The following is a 9,842-nucleotide window of genomic DNA, read 5'->3' as shown; positions in this document are numbered from 1 at the left end:
ATTTCTCCCTCTTTGAAAAGAATTCCAAAGACATACTATTTCAGCATCTTAACATGCAAGTGTAGCATTTTTAGGTACTCCAATCACCTTGCTTATGACTTGTTTAGATTTCTAGTACTTTGATTACTTCAGGAAAAATCCTAAAGTAAGTATCCTCTGCATCAATTTGTAATATTTCATCATTCAATTCATTTGATGCAGGGAAATCTTGTTGGTCCTCCTTTAGGTAGTGCTTTTGTGAAGATGTCAGCAATTTATTCCTTTGAGTTAACATATTCTATCCTTGCTTGTCTTCCGCCAATTCTCTTACATAGTGATACTTAATTGCAATATGCTTTATTTTGACATGTATTAGAGGATTCTTTGATATGTTGATGGCACTTGTGTTATCACAATAGAGTATTACAAGTTTAGTTACCTCTTCCTTTATACCTTGCAGAAAGTGTTTGATCCATACAATATTGGTGCAGTTGATAGCAACAACAACATACTTAGCTTCTACTGTGGACTGTGAGGTATAACTTTTTTGTTTTCTGGTCTAGATGACCAATCTTTTACCTAATAAAAGTTCTCCTTCACTGGTGCTTTTTCTATCATCAATATTACCTCTCCAATCTACATCAGTGTAGGATTTCAATTCAAAATTTTCACTCCTCTTGTAATATAAGCCAAACTCATTTGTTCCTTTTAGGTACCTCAGTATTCTCTTTACTGCCATAAGATGATTTTCTCTTGGGTTTTCTGAAAATCTAGCCACTATTCCAATAGCTAATGTAATGTTTGGTCTACTATGCACAACATACTACAACTTTCCAATTATTGATCTATACATTGTCTGATTTGCCTCAACTGACTCATCATTTTTGGATAACTTATGTCCTACTACCATTGGTGTATTGACTAGCTTTGAATCTTCTAAGCCAAATATCTTGAGTATTTCCATGATATATTTTGATTGGGTCACAAATATGCCATTCTTCAATTGATGTACTTGCAATCCAACAAAGAATTTGATTTCTCTAAACATTGACATTTCAAATTCATATTTCATTTGATCAGAAAAATCTTTGCAAAGGGCATCTTTTCCTCCAAATATTATGTCATCAACAAAGATTTTAGATATTAGAATATCTTTAACCTTTTCTACCTTGATATACATGTTGTTGTTGTCATCTATTCTCTCAAATCCAATCTTCACAAGATATTTGTGTAGTCTCTCATACCATGTTCTAGGTGCTTGCTTCAAACCATAGAGTGCTTTAAGCAATTTACAAACCATATCCTTGTTGCCATCAACAAATCCCTCTAGTTGTTCTATGTAGACTTCTTCTTCCAATGTACCATTTAGAAAAGTAGATTTTGCATCAGACTTTGAAACATTTGTAAGCAACATATGCAAGTAGTGTTCTCACTCCTTCCATCCTTACAACAGGGGCAAATTTTTCCCCATAATCTAGTCCTTCTTCTTGTGCATAACCTTTGCAGACTAGTCTGGCCTTATTTCTTGTGATATCACCATTCTCATCTAGATTGTTTCTAAATACCCATTTGGTACCAATCACATTCTTATCAGCTAATCTTGAAACTAAGGTCTAGGTTTTGTTCTTCTCTATCTGCTCAATATCTTCTTTCGTAGTTTTATGCCAACTATCATCTTGCAATGCATCTTTCACTATTTTGGGTTAAATCTTGCTTAGTAGACATGATTCATTTCTTAGTTTGTTCCTTGTCGTTGGTCTAGCTTCCTTGTCTCCAATGATTTTTTCAACAGGGTGATGTCTTCATACATACTTGGATAGTCTCGGTTCTCTCCTTCTTTCCATGTTTGATCTTTTAGCTTTGGAGTCACTGTGCACATTTCTCTTATGTGTATTGATTTTAGAATCAAAATGTGCATTCTCTTCATTCTACAACTTAGCTTTTAAATGTAGCTTGGCATTCATTGGTTGTGATTTAGCTGATATTGAAATTTTTTGTTGATTCCCAACTTGATTGGCAACTTCATCTTCAGTAGGCACTCCTTCATAGAAGTATATAAAGGATTTGTATTCTACTAGTTTCTTGATTTCATCAACCTAAGCTTCTGCATGCTCATCAAACTTTACATTTGCACTCTCCACAATCTTTTTAGTGTTAGTATTCAAACACTTATATGTCTTACTTCTAGTGGAGTATCCAAGAAATATGCCTTCATCACTTTTTGCATCAAACTTGTCATTTCTAGAATCTTTAAGAATACAACATTTACAACCAAATGCTTTGAAATGTTTTACATTGGGTGAGTAACCATATCATAATCCAAAACGTGTTGTATTTTTACCTTTCTTGACTTGTACTCGATTCAGGGTGTAGATAGTTGTACTTATAACTTCTCTCTAGTACTTTAGAGCAACATTTTTCTCCATCATTAATATTCTGGCATAGTCTATCACTGATCTATTCCTTCTCTCTACAATGCCATTCTGAGGTGGAGTTCTTGGTGACTCTTTTGATGTGAGTTCTCCTCCTTTGTCTAATCTTAGGCACTTTAGACTCTTTCCTATTTGTTTCTCAACCCTAGCCAAATACCACTTAAACATTTGAAATGCATCATATTTTTGTTTTAAGAACATGGCAGCCATCATCCTGGAGTAGTCATCCAAAAAAAATTTATGTATATGTCTCCTTGGTATATTTGCACTTCTATTGTGCCACATAAATCAATATGCACTAACTCTAGTACTTCTTTGGAAGTGTAGGTTTTTCTTTTGAAACTTGACTTGGTCATCTTTCCTAGTTGACATTGTTTGCACATTGTATTTTCAAGCTTCTTCAACTTAGGAAAACCTCTAACTTTCTTCATTTTTCTGATGCTAATCAAATTATCAAAGTTAACATGACATAGCCTTTTATGCCATAGCCACACATCATCAAATATAACAACAAAATATGATGCATTTCCCATATCTAGGTAAAAAAAAATTACTCCTAGTTTGTTCTCCTTTTCCTATTAGATTTCCATCAGTGTCATAGATTTTGGTAGATTTGTTTGCAAATTCTACTTTGCAACCTATATTGCCTAATTATAACACACTCAATAGATTATATTTCAATACTTCAACATAGTATGCATTATCACATGAAATTATCTCTGTAATTTTAATTGAACGTTTTCCTTTGATTAGATATGGAGCATCATTTCCAAATCTAACACTATTTCCATCATACTAAATAAAGGTAACAAACTTACTTTTGTCTCCTATCATGTGATGTGAGCATCCACTATCTATGATCCATTTGTCATTTTCTTTCACACAGATTACCAGTTTTGTTGCCTCATCTTCATCTGACTCATCCTTCATGGCTACATAGACTACCTCATCATCATTTTTATTAGAATCCTCTTCTTCAACAATGTAGAACTTTTTGCCTGTCTTTGTAATCTCTACTATCATCTTCTATTCTATTCTTGTTCTTGTTGCCTTCTCTATAATTATTCTTCTATGTGCATCTGCAGCAATATGTCCTACTTCATTGCAATTAAAACATATGATAGGAAGCTTACCTTTGAATTTACCTTTGCCTCTATGAAATCTTCTAGCTAACAATGCTTCCAATTGTTCCACATCTTCTTTATCTATGCTACTGTCACTGGATGCATACTTTATCTCTTTCTTCTTCTTCTTTGGTTTCACCTCCTTAGTGTCTTTCAATGATAGCTTGGCCTTGAAAGAAAATTAAATATTCTTAGGTCTATAGTTGTCAAAGTTGGACAACTCAAATGCAATGAATCTTCCTACTATTCCTTTAAAAGTTAGTTGGTTTCCTGGTATACTCCTTAACTCTTGGATGGTTGAAACTCTAATAGCATAGATGGCGAGAAAAGTTCTTAAGAATTTTCTATTGATGGCATCATCTTCTAAATGACCATCCAAACTTCTTATTGCACTTACTACTTCTTTCATTCTAGAGGCATATGTAGAAGCATTCTCACCTTCCTCCATTTTCATGTCATTAAAATTTCCTTTGAGGATTTCTCTTTTTTCTCTTTGAACATTTTGATCTCCTCCATAGATATCAGTCAAGGAATTCCACATTTTGAATGTAGAGTCACATCCCTTGATGTCATCAAATTTAGCATAATTGAGGGTAGAGGCAATCTCCATCATTGCTTGTTTGTGCTCCTTCTTTTTATTCATATCTTATGCAATGGGTATAGCTGGATCAACATGTTCTACTTCAATTGAGGTTTATGCATGGTCACTTATTGATCCAAGGTGTAGCTTCATCAGACATTGCCATCAAGTGAAGTTATCTCTATTGATCTTGGGAACTTCTCTTTTGGACATCTTGATCTTCCTACTTCTAGTACCTTTAAACTAGCTTAACAGATGGCTCTAATACCAATTGTTAGAAATGCTTTAGAATAACTAAGAGGGGGGATGAATCAATTATTCAAGGTCCAAATGTCCTAATAAAACTTTTTTTCACTAGGTAAAGTGAGCCCATTTAAACTAACCATGCATCCAAGCTTAAGCTTTCCTACTTAGCAAGTTACTAAAGATCAACATGCAAGAATAACACATGAAGAATCAACACATAACACAGTGATTTACATGGAAACCTAATTTGAAAAAAACCACCAGTAACATGCTACTCAATTCTCACTCTTTTGAAGTGATGCCTTGTGAAAGGCCTACCCTGTTAAAGGCTACAACACACTGTTAAATGTGACCTAGTTAAAGGATTTAACCACCTTATTAGAAGTGGGCCTAGTTAAAGGACTTTAGGAAATTCACTTAGAATGCCACCTTGTTAAAGGATTTACAAATTGTTGTTAAATCAACCTAAGTCCATAGAATTTTTTCTTTGACTGATACAATTGTTAGAGAGTAACAACAAGGGCTTTTGACCTGATACAACTCACTACTTAACTTGCAAATTTTAGATCTCTATTCAGCTCATAACATTGCCTAGCTTTTAGTCTCTTCAGCTCTGATAGCTTTTCCTCCTTTCAAGATTTCTCTCTTTGATTCTCCATGCTCGATATACTAGTACAATCTCCTATATGGCCACTTATCAAAGCAGAGTCTCTGTACTTTGATCTTCCTTTACAATGCCTTCTCCTTGACACCTTTCAACAACTTCACAACTTGGCATCCCAACAACTCTTTCTTTTTAGCCTATGACTCCTTAAATAGTAGTCTATCATCCTTTTCCCACTCAAATATTCCTACTCCTTTTAGTTTGAATGGATTAGGTAGGATTCAATTAATCTACCCTATATCTTATTTCTTCTAGAAACATCATGAAGAATCCTCCTAAATTCACTCAAAAATAGTTTACCTAAAATTTTGTGCCACCAGCTCATCATCCTTATCCTCCATCTAGTTTACGAAATTCAAAGTAATAAACTTTTCAACTTAGATCTGGCAAATCTTTGACTTTTCAAATAATGTAGCAGCTCGGCACTATTGAAATTTTGGTGCTCAATACCTACTATGTTACTCGGCACCAACTACATTTTACTAATATTTGGTACCTATTATGGATTTACTTGGCATCCACTAAGTTTTTCTAATGCTTGGCACCTATTACTTGCTCGAAACCTAAACTTTCTTGGCTCCTCCTATTTCACTCAGCACACACTACATTTTGTATTTGCTCAGCACTAACTAAAAATCTGCTTGGCACTCACTAGTGAACTTAGTCAAGCTTTGCAGACAACCTTGTTACAACTTATACTTCTAAAGTTTCTAAGTGTGGTCAACCTTTGTATCTTCAAGTGTATTATCAATACACCATTTTACCATTATCTAAATTGATCCTTGCACTTCATTAAAAAACCATAACTCAACCTCTCCCTTAGGTACTTTTGTTACACCTTGTTGATTAAATCCTCTTCATCAATCAACTAAGTGATAGTACTTAGATCTTATAAGCAATTTTAATTCTAGCAAATAGAAAGTTTGATGTTAGTGACAAAATAATGATTGAAAACATTCTTTATCAACAATCTCCCTCTTTGCAAACAATCTTCCTCTTTCAATAATGATCTTTTCAATCAGATTTTCGACAACCATTTTATCATTTTGTCCATTAGCCTTAACTATACTCAACATGAACTAAATTACTTGACCTCTATATCATTTGCCATCAACTCTATCCCTGAAAAACTTGGTAATCACTAGAGTACCTGATGACTATTATATTGCTTGATAGTAACTACTTATCAGCACATAATTTGAAATATATATAAGTATTCAATACTTAGTTTGGACTCTATAGGATGACCCAGTCATAGTGATGACACAATAATCAAGCCCTGTGAATGACTAATTTTTTGACACTAATAGACAAAACCACAACTCAGGGATAAAAAATATCCCCCTTTAACAATAGTGGAAAAAATACTTTGTCATGATTAAAAAATATTCATTACAAAACTAAAACACAAGCACTCCCCCTAGGAATATAATCCATACCTTAACTTGATATACACTATACATCGTTTGATTGTACACTCATTATATACATAAAAAACTTGCAAGCTCCCCTTGATCATCCTTATTCATTCTCCTCATGAATCATAATAATTAGATTCCCCCTTGTTTTTGTCACTTTTATCGAGGTGGGGAAGTCAAGCCAAACTTATCCAAAAAATATTTTTGAATTTGTAAAATTTTTCTTAATGTATTATCCCAGTTAGTCCTTATGAATTCAATGGCATGAATTTGTATTTCCAATTTTTATATAAGATCCACTTGACTATTAACAAATGATAAATTTGGATCTAATTGGACTAAAGATTTTGTTTTCTTCAAATGCATTTGCATAACCTTAAGATGAGGTATCATCATGGATTTTATGGAGATACATTTTTCTCTCATTCTTCTACATTAAATAGTAAACTTAGTAAGCCTTGCTTGTTGAAAATTGATCTTGGATAAGTGCCCAATACTGGAACTAGCATCAATGGTTAGTATAGTGGAACTATACTACAAATCAACTTCTAACTTGTCCATTCTCTCTCTCTTATGTCCTTTGTATAAGTTGAGCTATCACATAACTTTCTAAACATTATACTTACATTATTTGAAACTTGTTCCAAATTGGTCACAAGTTTTGATAGTTCAACATATCCTACAAAAATATTTTCCACTACCTTTTCTACGACTCTCTTCTCAAACTAATTTTTTATTCATTGCATTAATTTTTCATTTGCATCATCAACAAGGTCATTTGTCTTCTCTATAATTTGAACTAATAGAGCTCTTATAGGTGCTTTCTCATTGAGGCTTTCCACATCAAAAGTTTCTAGGAAAATATCCTTAGTCTCATGTAATACCTATTTTTGTTGTTTCTATCCCTTTAACTCTTATTTTCTTGTCTTCTTTGCCAATAGATCTTGCAAAGTTTTAATTTTCTCATACATTAGGTTATTAGTGTCCTAATTAGGAATCAAAATAATTTCATCTAATGTCAATGGATTCCAAGGTGACTTCACCTTCTTCTTTTTTAACCTCTTCCTTTAGAATCAAGAGTGCTAGAGATCAGGGGAAATGAGCATGACAAAAAAACCCAAGCCATTTTTGTTCTTTGAGCCATCAAAGAACATATTCCATAATCCACTTGTGTTTTCTTTTGTTTTTGTAAGATTGTGAATAGGGACATTCTCCTCAAATATGCAATATGTTTCAAGACATGTCTACCTAGCTTCATGTATTAGATCAAATTGATAAGCAGTGGCCCACTCATCCAAAATATAATTAGTCACTTTTGTCAAAGAAGTAGTAGGCTCATGTATTGTGTCTTCAACTTCATGAATTGTGCAATTCTTATTTATGGGACTAGGAGCATAGGTCTCTATATGATTGAGGGCTAAGGGTTTTTCCCTTATGGATGCTTTTGTTCCATACCTTTTTCTAAAAAACATGTAGGACCAATCAAATGCAATATATCCACCTTTTATGTAGAGAAATCCCTAGAGAGACAGATGGCAAAATGTGGCTTGACCTTAGCTATTAATATGTCTTGTGTAATAGTATAACCAGGGCATACATGTAGTGTCATTTCTACATTATTTAATATTCTTATTATTTTGATAGAGCTACAATCAAAATGGAGCACATGCCTATCCATTGGCTCATATTTAATACCAAGGAGGTCAGCTATACACCTAGGCATTATAGAACTACTAGCCCCTAAATCAATGATGCAATTATGGACTAGCTTGTCTCCTATGATCAAAGATAAATAAAAGAGAGGAGGTAATTTTTTCTTACTTGTTTCTCCTTCTTTTGTTGGCTGCACCAGGATTGTTGCATTTTCCTCTATGGATAACTTATTTTTCATCTTTATACTCTTCAATCCTTCTAACTCCTACTATAGTAGCTTCTTCTATGATGGTATAGCAACAAAAACATCCCATATGGAGATATTAATTGTAGTATTCTTCATTTGATCTACAATTTTGAGAGGAGAACTTATTACATTGGTTGGAGCCTTGGGAGCTACATAGACCAATGACTGAAAGTGAGTAGTCTGAGGTTCAGTAGACTTCTTGTTGCCTATATCTTGCCTCTAAGGTTTAGTAGGTTTAGTTAGTGATTGAATTATGAGGTAATCCCCTATACCATTATAAGGCTTTTCCTTTTAGAGATAAATCTAGAAGCCTAATAGCAATATCATCTTCTATAATATCATGGATATTATAGATATTTGATATTTCTTGAATGATCTCTAAGGGAGAGATGGATGTTTCACCAATAAATTTAGGTAGGATTTTAAGTGTGGCAACTAGAATATCATGTCTTTGGGCTATAAATAATGATAGATTTAAATGGACATATGGTATCCTAGGTTGTGACCTTTTGACAGGAGAGGTAGAGAGAGATCTTGTAGTTGTATGCATTACTTTTGCACTCCTAACTAGTGATAGAGATAATTCATTTCACTTTCTTCTAGGATTTGCAAATGAGGGATCAATATATTGAAAGTTACCTCTAGAAGATTCCCTTGTATGAGCTTTGGGCATGAATCACAACAATTCTAGTCTAAAACCAAGATGTAGAAGTAAAGTAGAGTCACCAAGTGCTTGAATGTGAGCCTCTTGAAGGCCTAGAATGCTAAGAATCAACACTATCTGCTTAGCATGAATTTGAAGTTCTTCTGTTGACACTAGTAAACCAATAGACATAGAATGCTTCAATAGGTGTCCCACTGAGCATGCCAAAAACTATTGACATGAAAATTTTCACCCTTGCCTAAAGTTTTTACCTAAAGGAAACCTTGTGTAACATGGAAACAATCTCAAAAGTGTGGGACTTTTCAATTAGAGATTGAGTCTCTAGAGAAGGTCAGCTTCCTTAATATTAGGGTGCACCTAGCTATTCCTTGAGAGGAAAAGGGAGAAGGAATGCATAAAAGAAAACTATGTAATGTCCTGTTTTAGGACATTTTGAATTTTTCTTCTATTTTGTATCCATTTCTTAATAATTTGCTTATCTGATACATTTCATTATTTAGTGACCTATATTTATAGGCATATTTCCAAGAGTCATGCCCTTTCATTAATTACATTAATAAAGAATTATATTATGAATATATATGATTATATATTTTTATATTAATAATATATATTAATATTAATTATATATTATAATAGTATATAATTATATATTATATTATTTTAATATGTAAAAAATATATAATATGCTATTTTCATATAGATATTATTAATTATCTATGATGTAAATATCTTATTATATATAAATATATAAATATATATATATGTATGTATGTATGTATGTATGTATGTATGTATGTATGTGTACATTTATATAATAATATTTATAATTATA

This window comes from Cupressus sempervirens, chromosome 6, assembly GCF_028749045.1.
Source record: "Cupressus sempervirens isolate cs-2001-9-10 chromosome 6, ASM2874904v1, whole genome shotgun sequence".
NCBI lineage: Eukaryota > Viridiplantae > Streptophyta > Pinopsida > Cupressales > Cupressaceae > Cupressus > Cupressus sempervirens.
The sequence above is the reverse complement of the archived record's forward strand: the minus strand, read 5'-3'. Positions refer to the sequence as shown.